We start from the raw sequence: 17,329 nt of genomic DNA, 5'->3' as shown, positions 1-17,329 counted from the left end.
CGCAAATACTTATCTTTTGGCAATCGAAGGCTGCTTCTCACTGGCTCTGGGTGGTGGAGTAGACTCTCAGCAGGTGGGTCTCTCCCAGTGTGAAATACATCTCCCAAGCACCGATCCTTGCCTGCCTCACCATTCACCCCTGAGCTGATCAGGCCTGAAGGGCTCAGGCTCTCGCCGGGTCAGGTCTGACACCTCCTCGCTGCTTCCAAACCGTCTGTCCCTCCCCCCACCACTCAGTCCAGTTCCTCAACTTTGCCTTTGATGTTTAGGGCCCCCAGACTGTCATATATAATCAAATCACTTATTTTTCCGGGTCTTTGTTGTAAGAGGGTCCACCAGAAGCATCTGACTACTCTGCCATCTTGGCCCCACCCCCTCTTCTCACAGTCACTCTTGTGGAACAGTCAGACCATGGTCAAGGCAGCCTTTCACAGTTAGAAAGAGTTATTATCATATATTTACAGATCTAAGCAGAACAAGATTTTGCACGTTGTTTTAAGTTGCCTGTATTTACTGCCAAACCCATGTTACCATAAAGTTGAGATTTACTCTCATTTTCTTGTATTTTGGTAAATTGTATGCCATGAAACAAGCACCTGGAAAACTCAAGAAGTAAGGGAGCCCTGGTTGAACAGCCCAGCCAAGTACACCACACTCTGCCAGATTTCTCCCTGCCATTAGGAGGGCATGGGTTTTTGGTGATAGAGGGTTGATAAACTATTCATAGGATTTCCCTAGGTCTTGCACTTCCTGATCAGCTTTTTAATTAAAGACAGGTAGGCTCCTGCTTTATACAATCTTGTTATCCTCTCCCCTTATTTTTCAGCCTTCTCCATACATGCAAAACTAGGAAACCTTTATAAGTTTTTAGGCTATTTAATGAGTGACTAATAAAGAGCAAGGCAGATGCTAACATACACATTAGCTCAGATTAAAATATCTTAAATATGACAAAAATGTTACCATAAGTCAAAAAGTACCTTTAAATGGAAACTTCTTGGTACAATGATTATTAGGCCTTTTCTTGTTTTAAGAGGGCTTATACAGAGTCAATCGAGAAAGTCAAATAGCCTTGAAGGAGCCATAAGGTAATATAATATGCATTATTTAATATCCTTGGCTTCCTCAAATACATCACAGTAGTGCTTATAGAGGAAGGTTTTTCCAGATGGAAAATCTGTTATTATCAGTCCCTTTGTTTGGAGCTGATAACCGTAGCAAGAGGTTACAGACAGCAGGGAGCGGGGAGGAGGTGCTGTTGGCTGGTACCACTGTGAATATGGACCTTCACCTACATTATCACCTTTAGTTTTCACAGTAACCTTGTGAGGCATGTATTGTTTTCCTCATTTTTTCAGTTAAAGATACAGACTCAGAGAAGTTAAGAAACTTGCCCAAGATTACCAGTAAGTGGTTTGTTTTGAAAGAGGTGTTCCTGAATTCAAAGGGGCCGTGCTTTCTCTCCAAAACCCAAGTGTGAGAGAAAGGGAGAGATTTTCAAAGGATTAGACAATATGAGTTGAGAATATTTGATTGAGGTCCCAGATCTGTGATATTAGGAGAATTTTAAAATAGGGTTAAAAACAAAAAAGAAAAAAAGAAAAAGGTTATACATAGAACCAGCCAAAACCAAACCAACTGTCATAGAATCGATTTTGACTCATAGTGACCCTGTAGGACAGAGTAGAACTGCCTCATAGTGTTTCCAAGGCTGTAAATCTTTATGAAAGCAGACTGCCACATCTTTCCCCCCAGACCAGCTGGTGGGTTTGAACTGCTAAGCTCTCAGTTAGCAGCCAAGCACTTCAACCACTGCGCCATCAGGGCTCCCTATACATAGAAAAATCATATAAAACAGTATCTTGAGTGTTTGAAAATAAGGGAAACAAAAAACTAAACTTTAATCTTAAAGCGGACCTTCAATGTAAATTTAGAAAACTAACCAAATTAGATGGAAATGATGGAATAACACTGTTTATGACCAGCTGCTGTGAAGAAATAAATGGCAGTCTGTGTCTGGAGTTGACATGCAAGATTCATTCACCTTTTTCAAATGCCAGTTAATCACTCAGAATAAAGTGTCCTGTATCCAACAGTGCCGCTCTACCTGCTTCCCTGGGAAGTAGTTGGTACTAAATTTGTAGGCCATTATCAGAGTTTAGGAATATGCAAAATAAATAACTATTTTCCAAAATGCACATTCTCTGAAGAGGAAGCAACTGGCTGGACAAGATTGTTTAGGGTTCCAGATACTGAGGGCCATCAGGTCAATATTCTGAGTAACCATGTGCCATAACCCTTAAATATTTCTTACTTGTTTTACAGACAAACAGAAGACAAATCCAAGGTATCACATTAAGCTGATGACAGAACATAAATATGCTTGGGCACCACTTATGTGATCCCAGTGAGATTTAGTGTGGCCTTAGAAAAACAAGGGAACGTTTTCAAGCACTTTTTTTTTAATTGGAAGTATGCGCTTGTTATTGGGCAAGATTTATGAAATTGGTAAAGACCTTGATTTATAGTTATACCTCCTCAGAAAAAAAGTATTCTCCTTATTCACTAGCGGAGCAATCTATAAAACATTTTTTTGTTTGTTTCTATGTTTGGGAGTTTTTCCTTTCTCTGGCTGTATTGTAGTGTTTGTATTTGATGTGGAGATAACTAATAATTAAGGTTTTGGACTAGAACGTCATTTAGATTTCCAAAACATAATCATTAATTCAGGGAAGAGAGACCAAAAAGAAATCCCTTGAGATTATCTAGGAGAAATTCAGTTGAGAACAGTGCTCTGTTTCCTAATTAATGGTGGCACCACTTATTGAGAAAAAACAAAAACAACAAAACGCCCCCCACTACTAGCACCATAGAAAAACTTTTCCCTTTACCTTTGTAGAACAATGAAAGGAGGTTCCAGGGAGGAGAGAGACTAGCTGACCATCTTAGTGACAAAACTGCAGTCAACCAATTATGGTCCTTCCATCCTTTTCAACTACCAAGAATTATTTGTACTGCTAGTTCCTATCCTGAAAGCTTAACCAGTGGTTGTCTAGTATCTTTGTCTTTAGAATAGTGGTTCTCAAACTTTAGCATACATCAAAATCATCGGGAGGGCTTATGAAAATACAAAAAGATTGCTGGGCCCATGCCCAGAGTTTCTGCTTCAGTAAGTCTGGAAATTTGCATTTCTAACAAGTTCCCAGGTGAGGCTAATGCCACAGGTCTGGGGACCACACTTTGAGAACCACTGCCTTAGAAAATTTCCAGCTACTACCTTTAAGATCAGCCTGACTTATAAAGCACTAGAGAAAAACTGAACTTAACCTTGGGCAGACAGCTTGGCATTCCATTCTCCACAGCATTCCTGCTCAATCTTCCCAGTTTCCAGTTTTATTATACCAATAATTGGTTTTTACAGCTAGAAGACAATGAATGTCTAAGTTTTGTGGAACAATGAGATAAGTGTAAGCTTCTCGTCTTTGTACTTAGAAACGTTGATTGTATGGATGATCCTTTGTATCATGTTGACCCTTTGACTTGTATTGAAGGTGATTTAAATTCAAGTGTGTAATATTTGAATTTCTTCTGTCCATACGGTTTTAATGAAATGTTTCCATGTTTGCTCCATTACCACCTTGGCTCCTGGCTTATAGAAGTTTTTGAGTATTTACTTGCTTGCCAGTTACGTCTCTCACTGGTCACCAAAACATCAGAGCTTTGAGATGATGTGGCACTACTTTCATCTTTCACTTAACTGTGTGGTGTAATTAATATTTTAATTTAGAGTACATCTGTAAAGAGTCTACCAAAATTTGCAGACTGAACCAGCTTCTTTTTGAGCAGTAGGTGTGCCTGTTTAAGGACTTTTCAGTAAATATGTTGTGTTCATGCACATATCTGCATAATGGAGACCATATTCATTATCTCACCTTCCAAATGAGGGGAAAGTTGTGAAAGTGTATCAGTGTGCTTTTGGAATACAATGAAATCATGTTCGTTCAAATATAGATGGGGCCTTAGTTTCTCTCTCAACTCTTTATTCTACTAATTAGCTTTGGAAATCCTTTTTTCATTACGAAACATAGGGAATGATTTATATTTAAGAAAAAAATTAAAATCACCACCTATTTATAAACTATATTATTTTAAAAATTCTTATCAATTCAATACAGTTTCTTTGAAGACTTCTGCTTAATAAATACCCTGACATCATTTAAATTAACTTAGGCAATTATATGAATAGAAGGTATTGAGTATATTTACTAGATTTAGTGAGATCAGAAAACATATCAGGGATTCAAGTCCTTGGTTTGCTTCTGTGGATGGAAATAACTGGAGATTTTTTTAATTTCACTTTTTTTCCCCATAATTGTGTTTGAATATTATGTGTGCAATTATTTTAATAATAATTGATTTAAAAATTTGATCAAGCTTTAGAATTAACTTATTTTCAATTTGTTTTACCAACTGGTGCCAGAAAGGAGAGGGAGAATCTAAAAGCCAGTCTTCTGAACCAACATGCCAACTATTATGTTTTCTCTGAAAGTTAAGAAGACTCAAGCACCTGACCCTACCAGCCACCAGTGGTCATCCATGGCTACCTCATGATTATTTGCAGGCTACTTTGTATTCCTTCTTCTGCAACTCTTTCATCTGGTTCTTGTTGGAAGTAGTTCACTCTAATAAAAATTGGTTTCTCATGAAATAGGCAAAACTGGACAAAGATTAATGCTTTTGATATTTATGATTCCACTTTAATTGAAACCATGGAGTAGAATATCCAGGTATGGCATGATGGGGGCAGGTGGCGGTGCCTGGAGGGAAAGGTCCGTTTTTGTTTGTTTGTGTTAGGGGTGTAGGAAGGACTAAGAATAAGAAGTTGATTGCCTGAGTCATGCCAAAAAACTACTGTTCAAGAAGGTTTTTCTGGGTTTCTAAGAGGAACAAACTTAAATTACATTATAAACAGTTCCCCTACTACCATCTCCTAGATAAAGCCAATGGGTGGTAAGGGTCTTTTTATCCCTTCTTGTATAATGCCAAAGAATCAACTCATTTTCATTGAAAATCGTAAACAAAAGAAGCTTGGAATAGCCATAATGATTTGAGTCAGTATACCATTTTACCTATAAAATGCAAAATTCATCCTTGCAACCCATTCACCAGGAGCCTTGAAGCATTTTGTTTACTCCAAAGGCCTTGTCCAGGAAGTACAAGTTTTGTTTTGCCTTCTAATTTAGTCAGTTTGGTCACACTTACTTAAAAAATAAACTGAAAACCTGTCTCTTTTATATGTTGATAAAACTGTTTGATTTGCTATGATCTGTCTGTTCATTGCTCAACAGGTTACTGTAAGCAAGCTTGCAAGTGTATTTTGTGTACATTTTATCTGAGGTGAAAATGAAAATTCTAAAGAGAAAATATTTTAAAAGATATTGTATTTATGTTGCTTGTGTTGTAGAATAAAGATTCAAATGCATTAACAATATGAGATGTGAAACAATTTTTTACTGAATAAGTCAAATTAATTTATGTAAATATCCTGTATTTACAGAATTTTGCAAAAAGTACTAAGTCCCCATCTGTGACATTTCATAACTCTGAATATAAAGACCCCTTCCAATCCTATAACAAAGAATCGTCACTATTGACAATTTGTTATGTACCTAGAAAACAAATTTGGAAAAATATATATATCATTGTTTCTTTTAAAACAAGAGGGCTTATTCTACAATATCGTTTTCATTTTTTCTTTGTAAGAAGAGATATCAAATTCATAGTATCAGTAGATATTGATGTAGTGTGTTCATTTCAAAAACTAGAATTTTAATTTTGTCCATAAACACAAATCTTTCAAATTAATAATTGGAATTTATAGTCACAAGGAAATTTTTAAAAAGAAAAATAGCCACTTTTAAACTTAAGATCATATCAGATTTAGATTTTAAGTCAACTGTTTCAAAAGTCTATAATAGTATAAGCCTAGGAATCATCATGCCCAAATCACAGAAAACTGCTGTTTGGCCAGTAGAGGGATAAAGATGTACAACATGCAATAGAAATGGAATCTGTGTATATGCCCTTAAATCATGGTTCTATCATACTAACTAGTAATCTCACAGCTGTACTACTGAGATTCAGACACTTCCATCATAAAAATGAAATAAAACTAAAATGGACACTAACAATACTTTGTAGTAAGGATATCACAAACATAAGCAAGTGACCAACCATGTTCATGGATGGAGACAGATGTGACCAAGTGAAAATGCCTCGGGTCTTAGACAAGCAGAGCTCATTGTCCGTCCTGGGAGGCGGTCAGACAATTCTTGGCTATTTAGAGTTCAAGGTTCCTGCTCTATAAAATGAAAATAAACTCTTACATCAAAGAGTTGTTTTAAGATAACATGAAAGTCCCAGGGTTGCAGTGCTTTGTAAGTGCTGAGATCTCATAAATGCTAACTGCTACTTGTAGGAGAATAACCCATTTCACAAACAGCACTGCTGTTCTGCAAGTTGATTTACCCTTGGGATCTAATATATACATATCCTTGACATTTATATCCATGAATCAACTGTAAGATGGAAAGCTTAATATTTTGTGCCAGTCTTATATGAGAAGGTCAGCAGCTTAGTAGATCTCTTTAATCAAACATTTTGGAAATAAATTCAAGGCCAATGTCTAATTCTTTATTAATAGCCAGCAATGAATACAATATGTCCATAAATTTGAAGGTATTTCTTTAAAGCAGAGACCTGATATGCTTCAACTATTTGGCATATCATCAAAGCTTGTATCAGAATTTAGCTTTGATAAATATTTTATATTACTCATTAGAAAAGTCACTTTCCAATCTGACTTAAAGGTAGGTTCAATAAGCAAGTGAAAATAAAATTGAAGCATAATGCAATGTTGTGGCTTTCACATATTGACCAGCATTCCTATTATCTCAAGCCTTTGAAAGAGCACTTTATTTTATTTATAGCTTCTAGTTGCACCATCAAGCCATTGGTGCCTTGAGTCTGCCTGCTAACTTAACCTGGTTGCACAAAATGTTTTATTGTCAAGAGAAACTATCCAGTTAAATGATCTCCTACAAACAGAGATTGTAAAGGCTTAGTTAAAACCCAGAAATATTTATAGGCAGTTTCTTATCATAAAAAAATACTAAATTCCTTCTATTTCAACACGTAGGAGTCAAATCCACAACAGTTTAGAGCAGAGAACTCAAATATTGAACTTCAATTGATATGTTTTCGTAGTCTTCCTTATATCAGCATATTATTTGCTATATTGAATTTTTGTTTTAACCAAGACAAATAATGTAAGGAAATAAAACAACATTACTTCACCAGTGTCCCTAGCAGAGAATAATATTAAAGGAAATTATATGCTAAATATTGTGATACAAACGGCTCAGTTACAACTCAATTTGAAAAAATGAGTATTGAAGTTAATTTCCCAGTTATAAAGGAAAAAATATTATTGGCTATTCAAGAGTTAAAAGTTTACTATTCTTAGGTTTAGAATCTGAACCTAGGATGGCTATTGAATAGGTAAATACTTAATTGATTTTCTAATACAAGGATAGATTATACAAACAACATTCTTCTAAAAGCCTAGCATATAGATTCATTTTTCAAGTGGAAAGAATATATATATATATATATATTTTTATTACACATCTCTCAGATCAAAACCTTTTAGAAATGGGCTTCTTTGAAATTTAACTCAGCATATTTTACTTCTGTCCTAAATGGTAACAAATGAAGACACAGGTAGGTAGTTACCCATGAGTATAGATTTAGATGGTTAAAATTTAGTCTGTTAAATTGGTTAATTTAGTTTAACAAGTTCTTATTCCTATTTAAAAAAAAAAAAAAAGATCTGTAAAACGTTGGGGGTTAGAGCATGGCATGAGGAATAAAATAACTCCTAGGATCCAATCTCCCTGCTATGCTTGGCCAAGGGCAGTAACCCTCTCCCCTCATACTCAGCTGAGAGCACCGGAGAATTTTTGCCTCCTTATCTGCTCATGGAAACCCTGGTGGCATAGTAGTTAAGAGCTATGGCTGCTAACCAAAAGGCTGGCAGTTTGAATCCACCAGGCGCACCTTGGAAATTCTATGGGGCAGTTCTGCTCTGTCCTATAGGGTCACTATTAGTCGGAATCGACTCAAGGCAATGGATTTGGTTTTTGGTTTGGTATCTGCTCATGCAACTTACTCCCAGGACTCAAATGGAAAGAAGTTAATATAGTCACACCTTGCAAAGGCTGCTATTGAGAGGATGCACAGCACTGAATGTGTTAAAATGGGAAGAATGCATATTACTATATCACAAGCTGAGTATTTTGATAACTGTATTGTTCCCTTTGTAATAAAATGGATTTTTATGCATTTAAAAACATCTGAAAAGCAATTCGTGGACCTCAACAGAATGCAAAGGAGTCCATGGCACAAAACTCAGTTACAGAAACCCTGCCCTAAGTTTACCATAAGGGAGAATGACTGTAACTCTGGGTAAACTCATCCAATTATATTTATGACAAGTGCATTTATTATCTCATGTCACCTGACTGTTCACTGAAGATCACCTGGGACTCAGAAGCCCTAACTCTCAGTCCTAGATCCACACTGTGTAATAGTGAGCAAATCGCCTCTCCAAGGCTCAGTTTCCTCATCTGTTATGTGAAGGGGCTGGTGACGTGGTTGCCAAGGTTTTAAAGCATAAAAATTTCATTTCTCTGACCAGAGGTCAGACAGTATGCAGTTCCTGTAAATTATCACAAAGGCTACTGCTTTGGAGGCATTCAAAGGATGGACAGTGCACAGATGTTCCCCTAAGTAAGATGACTTCTTGCTATAGAGCAAAGCTTACTAAAATATTGTTCTATATGTAATCATGAATTGCATTCACTTTTAAAAATTCCAGTTGGTTTGAATTTTAAAAGCACTGGCAAGAAAAAAACAGAATGACCTAAAATCCGCCATCCCTTTTTTAAAATGGAAAAATTCATTGTTTTTATGTCAAGATTGGTCCCTTAAATTAAAAAAAAAAAATGACCAATCTCATGTAAAAAAATTGAATTAGGAATATTTCAAAAATAAAAATAGAGCTAACAACATTTAAAGATAAAATGTGTGAAATATAAAGCAAATGAATTAAGTTTTTATCCAGATTCAGCTCTCTATTAATGAATACACTAGCCCTTAGATTTCTGGAACCAATTTAACTGCTAATACTAAGCTCATGTTTATTCTAAAACATTCAATAATGAATATTATCAATGGTTTTACACCAATGAAATCTGATGGATAAATTGTCAAACCCATTTATCATCACGATCTTACACTATTAATCAACCAACCCATTTATCATCACAATCTTACACTATTAATCAATGGACTATGAAATCAATCGATGAGAATTTTATCCATAATACCAACAATGGGACCACCTTTGTTAACTGCTTGTTAATGATTTCTTCACTTACTGTCTTCATTTTTGGAATGAATTTGTAGAACACTGAAATGATCATTTTCCTAAGAAGACACTGAGAGGACAACTTTCCAAAGGAACAGGAGTCTCTGCTATCCCATGTTTAATCTGTCATAAAATGAATGTTGTGTGGTCATATTTCCTGTCTGGATGGAGCAGCAGATTGTAGAGGAACCAACACAAGCCCCCAAGTCCACATCCTCACTATCTCAATACTCAGGACTATGCCAGACTATTTACTTACAACATATCCTTTCATTCTCACCAACACCCTGCAAGGTAGGTTTTCCAGACCACATTTTACAGAAGGAGGAAGTAAAGGCTCCAAGAAGTGAAAGGAGAAATAACTTGATGAAGGTCACATGGCTAGAACTTGGCAGAGCCAGAAGTCAAACCCAGCTCAGTCTGACTCCCAGGCCTTGCTCTCTCCATTGTAACATGATACCTCAGGATAAAAATAAAAATGAAATAATAGCCTGGCTGGAGTCTTACCATCTCCAATTTCCATCAGTTGAAATCATCCACAAACTTAAATTAAAACCTTTTTCAATCCATATTCTCATATTAGTATTGTCATACTAATCCCCATAGTGAGAGACTAACTAACTATGGTGTCAAGATCACAGAAAATACCAAATAAATCCATTTGCTATTGGAATAAGCAGTAGGCAATTCAATGGATGATTGTATTCAGCCCAACGATCCAGCATTTGCCAAAGATTAACTTGATAGAGCTAATACTCAAGACAATCTTAAAGGTCATTGTAACTACCCACAACTTCTAAAATTTCTAATTCTATTCCTGCATTAAGTTATGCTGATGAGAAGCAATGTTATGCAGACCAAATTCTCAGCTCCCGTTAGAAATACCTTCACTGAATTAAGATTTAATGTTATGTCTTCAGTGTTTTAATAGGGTCGATGTGAGAACCACCAAATTTGTCTTCCATAAGTCTACATTAATAGCAAGTGCCCATTACATTATTTCCCCTCCCACCCCTTTTATAAGGGGTCATGAGACCAATTTTCCAGAACTCAAAGCCAGGGAACTTTTCAGTCTTCAAGTAATGATTTGATTTTGTCTTAGACATTAACTGTTTAAAATGTGGGTGTTTTCGTATGGTTGGTTGGTTGGCTGTTAAGTTTTTGTATCTCACCTTAGCTGCCAGGAAACTCAGAGCTAAATTCAAGCTCAAGCAGAGAGGGTGTTTGGGACAGGGGAAGAGCAGACCACAGGCACCATGGTACTACATTTCCTAGCTCAACTCATTTAATCTTCACAACAATTCAACAAGGTAGTTTCAATTCACTTCATCTTATAGCAAGGAAAATGTATTGAAGTAACTTTCCCAAAATGATCAGAAATCAAGCCCAGGTCTGAATCAAAGTTCACACTCTTCCAACTATGTTGAGAGAATTGCTTCACCCCAACCCCCTGGGAGCACTCATCTCACTGATGTTTTTCACTTTTGTATTATTTTTATTTTTGAACAACCTTAAAAAGTCTTTTTGTAAGTGAATAATATATTCCTCACATATAAACAAAGTAAATAACATGTATCTTCCCAAAAGGGGGAAAATGCAGAATAGAATTTCAAATTCTCAGACTCCAGACTTCCTGGAGCCATGGAGGCTTAGATGAATGCCTGAAGCTGTTGCCCTGAGATCATCTTTAAGCCTTAAACCAAAAATATACCCTGAAGTCTTCTTAAAACCAAACAAGTTTAGTTTAACTAGTAAAGAATGTCTGCCTTGAGCATTGTGCTACTTTAAGATCTATCTATATGGGATCAAATTGACAACAGCCATTCGAAAGATTAGATAGAGGCTTAGGGGGTAGTGAGTTTATGTTAATGGGGGAGGACAACTCAGAAAAGGAGAGTGGGAATGGTTGCACAACTCAGAGAATGTAATCAATGTCTAAATTGTACATGCAGAAACTGCTGAATTGGTGTATGTTTTGCTGTATATATTCTCAACAAAAACAACATAAATAAAATTAAAACAAAATACAATCTAGCAAACTCTACACTGTAACTGTACCTACAGACACTCTTAATACAGCAGCCACACCAGATACCCCCGTTTCCGGTCCATTCTAGCCAGATAGTGGTCAAAGACAAAAATCAGTGACAGTAACTAAGAAAGTCTAAAGCACATATCCCTCACTCCCACGTGGGTCCCACAGCCCCCACAGGAAAAAAAAGGCCAATGGGGTTTACATTATCTCTTTTGATGACATTCTTGTCTAAAGAGTTCAAACCAACAGCAAGAAGAGGATTGTGACCCAAGAGCTCTCAGAGTTAAGTTTCTGTTAAATTTGCCAATTTTCCAATAATTATAGAAATAAGATTTCTGATCATCACAGCTAACATTGAGCACTTACTAAATACTAAGCATTTTGCATGGGTTATCTCCTATAACCCTCAAAACAGTTCTGAGGTAGGCAACATCCCTATTTTGCAGAGGCAGAACCTGAGGCTGAAAGAAATTATCTAACTTACCCAGTCATTCACATGTAAGTGGTGAAAGTAGGATTAAAACCAGATAATCTGACTTCAGAGTCTGTGCCTTTTGCCACTAGCTCTGTGCCTGTTCATAAACCCATGAGAGTAAAACAACCTTAAAACTTACAAAGCTTATCAATCGATTCCGAAAAAATATTTGATAAAATTCAACACCTTTTGCCTGATTAAAAAACCCTCAGAAAAATAGGAATAGAAGGGAAATTTCTCAACGTAATCAAGGGCATATTGAGCCCGGGTGGCACAGTGGTTGAGAGCTACAACTGCTAATCAAAAGTTTGGCAGTTCGAATCCACCAGCCACTCCTTGGAAAACCTGGGGCAGTTCTACTCTGTCCTGTAGGGTCACTATGAGTCAGAATCAACCCTGCAACAACAGGCTGGGTTTGTTTGTTTTTTTAATGCAAAACCAACAGCCAACATTATACTCAATGGAGAAAAACTAAGAGCCTTCCCTTTGAGAACGAGAATGAGACACTACTCTCACTCAGTATTGTACTGGAAGTCCTAGCCAGAGCAATAAGGCAAGAGAGAAATAAAAGGTATCCAAATCAGAAAGGAAGAAGCAAAACTATCTCTACTCACAGATGACATGATCCTATACATAGAAGATCCTAAAGATTCCACAAGAATACTGCTGGAACTAACAGAAAAACTCAGCAACATTGCAGAGTACGAGATCAACACAAAAATCCATTGGGTTCCTTTACGCTAATAAGGAGTATTCCAAAAAGGAAATCAAGAAAACAATACCATTTATAATAGCCCTCCAAGCTATAAAATACCTAGGAATTAACCTAACCAGGGACATAAAAGACTTATACAATGAAAATTATAAAACACTACTACAAGAGACTAAAACAGACCTACATAAATGGAAGGACATTCTATGCTCATGGATTGGAAGACTTAATACAGTGAAAAATGTCAATTCTACCTAAAGTGACCTACAGATACAGTGCAATCCCAATAACAAATCCCAACAACATTCCTTACTGAAATAGAAAAACTAATGACTAACTTCGTATGAAAGGAAAGAAACCCTGAATAGCCAAAGCAATACTGAAGAAGAAAAACAAAGCAGGATGCCTCACACTCCCCAATATCAAAACATACTATAACAGCCACTATAATCAAAACAGCCTGGTATTGGTTCATCAGTAGACACATAGACCAGCAGAATAGAATTGAGAACCCATAAATAAATCCAGCCATCTATGGAAAATTGATTTTTGACAATGGGTCAAAGTCCATTGAGTGGAGCATAAAGAGTCTCTTTAATAAATGGTGCTGACAAATTGGATATCCACTTGCAGAAAAATGAAACAGGACCCATATCTCACACCATACACAAAAACTAACTCAAAATGGATCAAAGACCTAAATGTTAAACCTGAAACTATAAAGTTCCTGGAAGAAAACATGGAGAGAAAACTACGGGACCTAATCTTTTGTAAAAAGAAGATAACAAACAAATGCATGAATAGAAAAAGACAAAATAGATAAACGGGACCTCATAAAAATTAAAAACTTATGCTCATCAAAAGACTTTATCAAAAGAGTAAAAAGACAACCTGCAGACTGGGAAAAAAATCTTTGGAAACAACATATCTGATAAAGGTCTAATCTCTAAAATTTATAGAAAACTTCAACAACTCAACAACAAAAAGACAAACAATCCAATTACAAAATTGGCAAAGGACATGAACAGAACCTTCACCAAAGAAGACACCCAAGTAGCCAACAAACAGATGAAAAGACGCTCATGATCACTAGCCATTAGAGAGATGCAAATCAAAACTACAATGAGAGATAAAGATAACAACAAATGCTGGCAAGGATGTGGGGAAATTGGAATCCTTATCCATTGCCGGTGGGACTGTAAAATGGTATGACTACTATGGAAAATGGTATGGCGCTTCTTTAAAAATCTAGAAATAGAACTACCCTATGATCCAGCAAGCCCACTCCTACGTATATACCCTAGACACCTAAAAGTAATGACATGAACAGACAGATACACACCTATGTTCATTGCAGCTTTATTCTCAATAGCAAAAAAAAATGTGAACAACCGAAGTGGATGAATGGATAAGCAAAATGTGGTACATACATACAATGGAATACTACGCAACCATAAAGAACAACAATGAGTCTGCAAACATAACATGGATGGAGCTGGAGGGCATAATGCTAAGGGAAATAAGTCAAGCACATAAAAGACAAATATTGTATGATCCCTCTTTTATAAGATGACAAGAATACCAAAAACCCATTGCCGTCGAGCCAATTCCGACTCATAGCAACCCTCATAGGACAGAGTAGAACTGCCCCATTGAGTTTCCAAGGCTGTAAACTTTACGGGAGCAGACTGCCACATCTTTCTCCTGTCGGGTAGCTGGTGGATTCAAACTACCAACCTTTCATTTAGCAGCCGGGTGCTTTAACCACTGGGCCACCAGGGTTCCTTGGAGACAAGAATAGACAGTTATAAAGAGACCAATGTTTGTTGGTGGTTACCAAGGGGAGGAAGGGCAAAAGGGGGAAGCACATTTTAGATAGTAGATACTTGTTATTTCTGGTGATGGGAAAAGTGGCACCAAATGAGGGTGTAGTGAGCACAGCATGACCGAAGTAAATGATATCGCTGAGAAGTGCTCAAGAGAAAAGGATGCCTGTACTAAAGAACCTGACATATATAAGATGGCAATAACTCCAACAGAGACCAAAAAACAAGCATATGATCGTGTATGGTTGGGTACAGGCACATAGGTATACAGGTAGGTTCAGGTGTATACGTATGTGAGAACAGATAGAAGGATCTATATGTACGTGTAAATACAGATACTTGTGTGCAGGCACATATATTCATTGAAGACACAACTATAGATACTCCTCAGATATAACCAAACATCTTCTGAGATTTGTTTTCTAGATTTGAATGCTTAGGACCATAGTTTCATGGGACAACTCAGTCAATTGGCATAATATAGTTCACAAAGTTCATGTTCTGCATCCTAGTGAAGTGAGTAGCATCTGGGGTCTTAAAAGCTTGCGAGCAGCCATCTAAGACACAACTATTCGTTTCTACTCATCAGAAGCAAAAGAGTAAGAAGGTAACAAAATCTTGGAGAAGAAACAAGTCTATGAGCCAGATAGGCTATATAACCTCATCTACCCTGAGACCAGAAGAACTAGATGCTGCCCGGCTACCACCACTGACCATTCTGACTGGGATCACACTAGATGGTCCAGGATAGAATGGGAGAAAAATGCAGAACAAAAGTCAAGTTTTTAAAAAAGCCCAGACTAACTGGACCAGTTGAGACCGGAGGGCTTCCTGAGACTATCACCCTGAGACACTCTTTAAACCTTGAACCAACACTATCCCTTGAGATCACCTTTTAACAAAATAGCAGAGTGGTACACAAACTAAAAGATATTACCCATAAGAACGGTGCTCTACTAAAAAATCATCCATATGAAACCAAAAGGTCAATATTTACTCTAAAGCAAAGATGAGAAGATAAGGGGACAGGGAAACTACAGTACTGGAAATGGAACAATCAGAACAAAATTAAAGGGAATGTTGACACATTGTGCAAAATGTAACTAATGTCACTGAACAATTTGTGTGGAAATTGTCAAATGGAAACCTAATATGCTGTGTAAACTTTCACCAAAAACACAACTTAAAAAAAAAAACAACGAAACCTAACAAAGCTTGTCAAACAACTGCACCCAAGTAGCCTTTTTATGTTAATTTAGAATGGTTAAAATTTAGTAGGCTATATTAATTGAATATTTAAGTCTCATAGTGGCACTAAGTAGTCTAAATACTTTTTGAAATAGCCAACAGATTAAGGTTTTCTAGAAAATAGTCTACTTTATACGTAGAACCAAAATCTAATTAAAAGGATTTGAGTTATCCTCTAGAGTTGCACTTACATTGCTTTTGGTTTAATTACTATTGTAACTGACAACTACTCTATTACCAATAAGCAGTTTTTTCCTCAACAATTTTTTTCTAGACAACTTCTTCCACTCACTAATCTTAAATAAAATCTAGTTTTTCCCTGATGATTCCATATTCCTTGAAACTTTCTAGGACTTAAAACAGAAGAGGTATGGGAGGTCTTACCGCTCGGTTTTGCTTTTTTATACAATCTGACAATCATTTCTTTTGAATTGGAGTGTTTAGACTGTTCATATTTAATGTAATAATCAATATAGTTGGGTTTAAATCTATCATCTATCCTATCAGATCTTTGTTACTTTTATCCTCTCTTCCTGAGTTCTTCAGAATTTATTTTTTTACAGTTCCATATTATCTCCATAATTAGTTTTAAATGTACTTCTTCATTTTGTGCCTTTATTACTTCAGGAGTCCCTGGGTGACACAAACTGTTAAGCACTTGACTACTAGCTGAAAGTTTGGCAGTTTGAACCCATCCAAAGGCACCTCAGAAAACAAGCCTGGTGAACTGCTTCTGAAAGGTCACAGCCCTGAGAACCCTATGAAGCACAGTTCTACTCTGACACACATGAAGTCACCATGAGACAGAATCAATTTAATGGCAACAAGCAACAACAATAATTGTTATTTTAGGATTTATTATACATATGTGTACACATACATACACACATATATGTATACATATATATATCCTCAGCTTATCACATTCTACTTTCAGATACTACATATCACTTCTTGTGTAGTGTAGAAAATTTACAACAATATATTCCCATTTCACACTTCCCATCCTCTTAGCTATTGTTGTCATACATTTTATTTATGTTATACATCCCACATTACATTGTTGTTGTTTTTGCTTTTTGCATTCAATGGTTTTTTAAAAACATTAAATAATGAGAGAAAATATCTTCTATGTTTAAACATCTATTTATCATTTCTGGCCCTCTTGATATTAAGCAAAAATATCAAATAGTATAAACTCCAGGAATACTGGTTGTAGAAAATTAATTATGTGGCATTTTGGTAGACTAGAAATTATGAATGGTCCTTCCATTAGAACTCAGCTAGACTCTGGATATAGTCCACCTTTCTTTTTAAATGTTTTGCAGAGCTCACTAGAGAGTAGGTTTACTCTCTCCAGACTGGGTGAAGTGAAGCTAAAACCAGACCAGAGAACAGCAAGGTAGAGTTGCCTCTGTCACCATGGAATTGGAAGACTGAGGCTGAAGCTTCCAACAAGGTGGACAAGCTGAATCTGCAACTCCCACATTGAATCCTGGGATTTTGAAATGAAGCTAAACTGGTCCCAGGCTGGTAGTAGCCC

This window comes from Trichechus manatus, unplaced genomic scaffold (genome assembly GCF_000243295.1).
Source record: "Trichechus manatus latirostris isolate Lorelei unplaced genomic scaffold, TriManLat1.0 scaffold00002, whole genome shotgun sequence".
NCBI lineage: Eukaryota > Metazoa > Chordata > Mammalia > Sirenia > Trichechidae > Trichechus > Trichechus manatus.
This window is presented reverse-complemented; position numbering follows the sequence as displayed.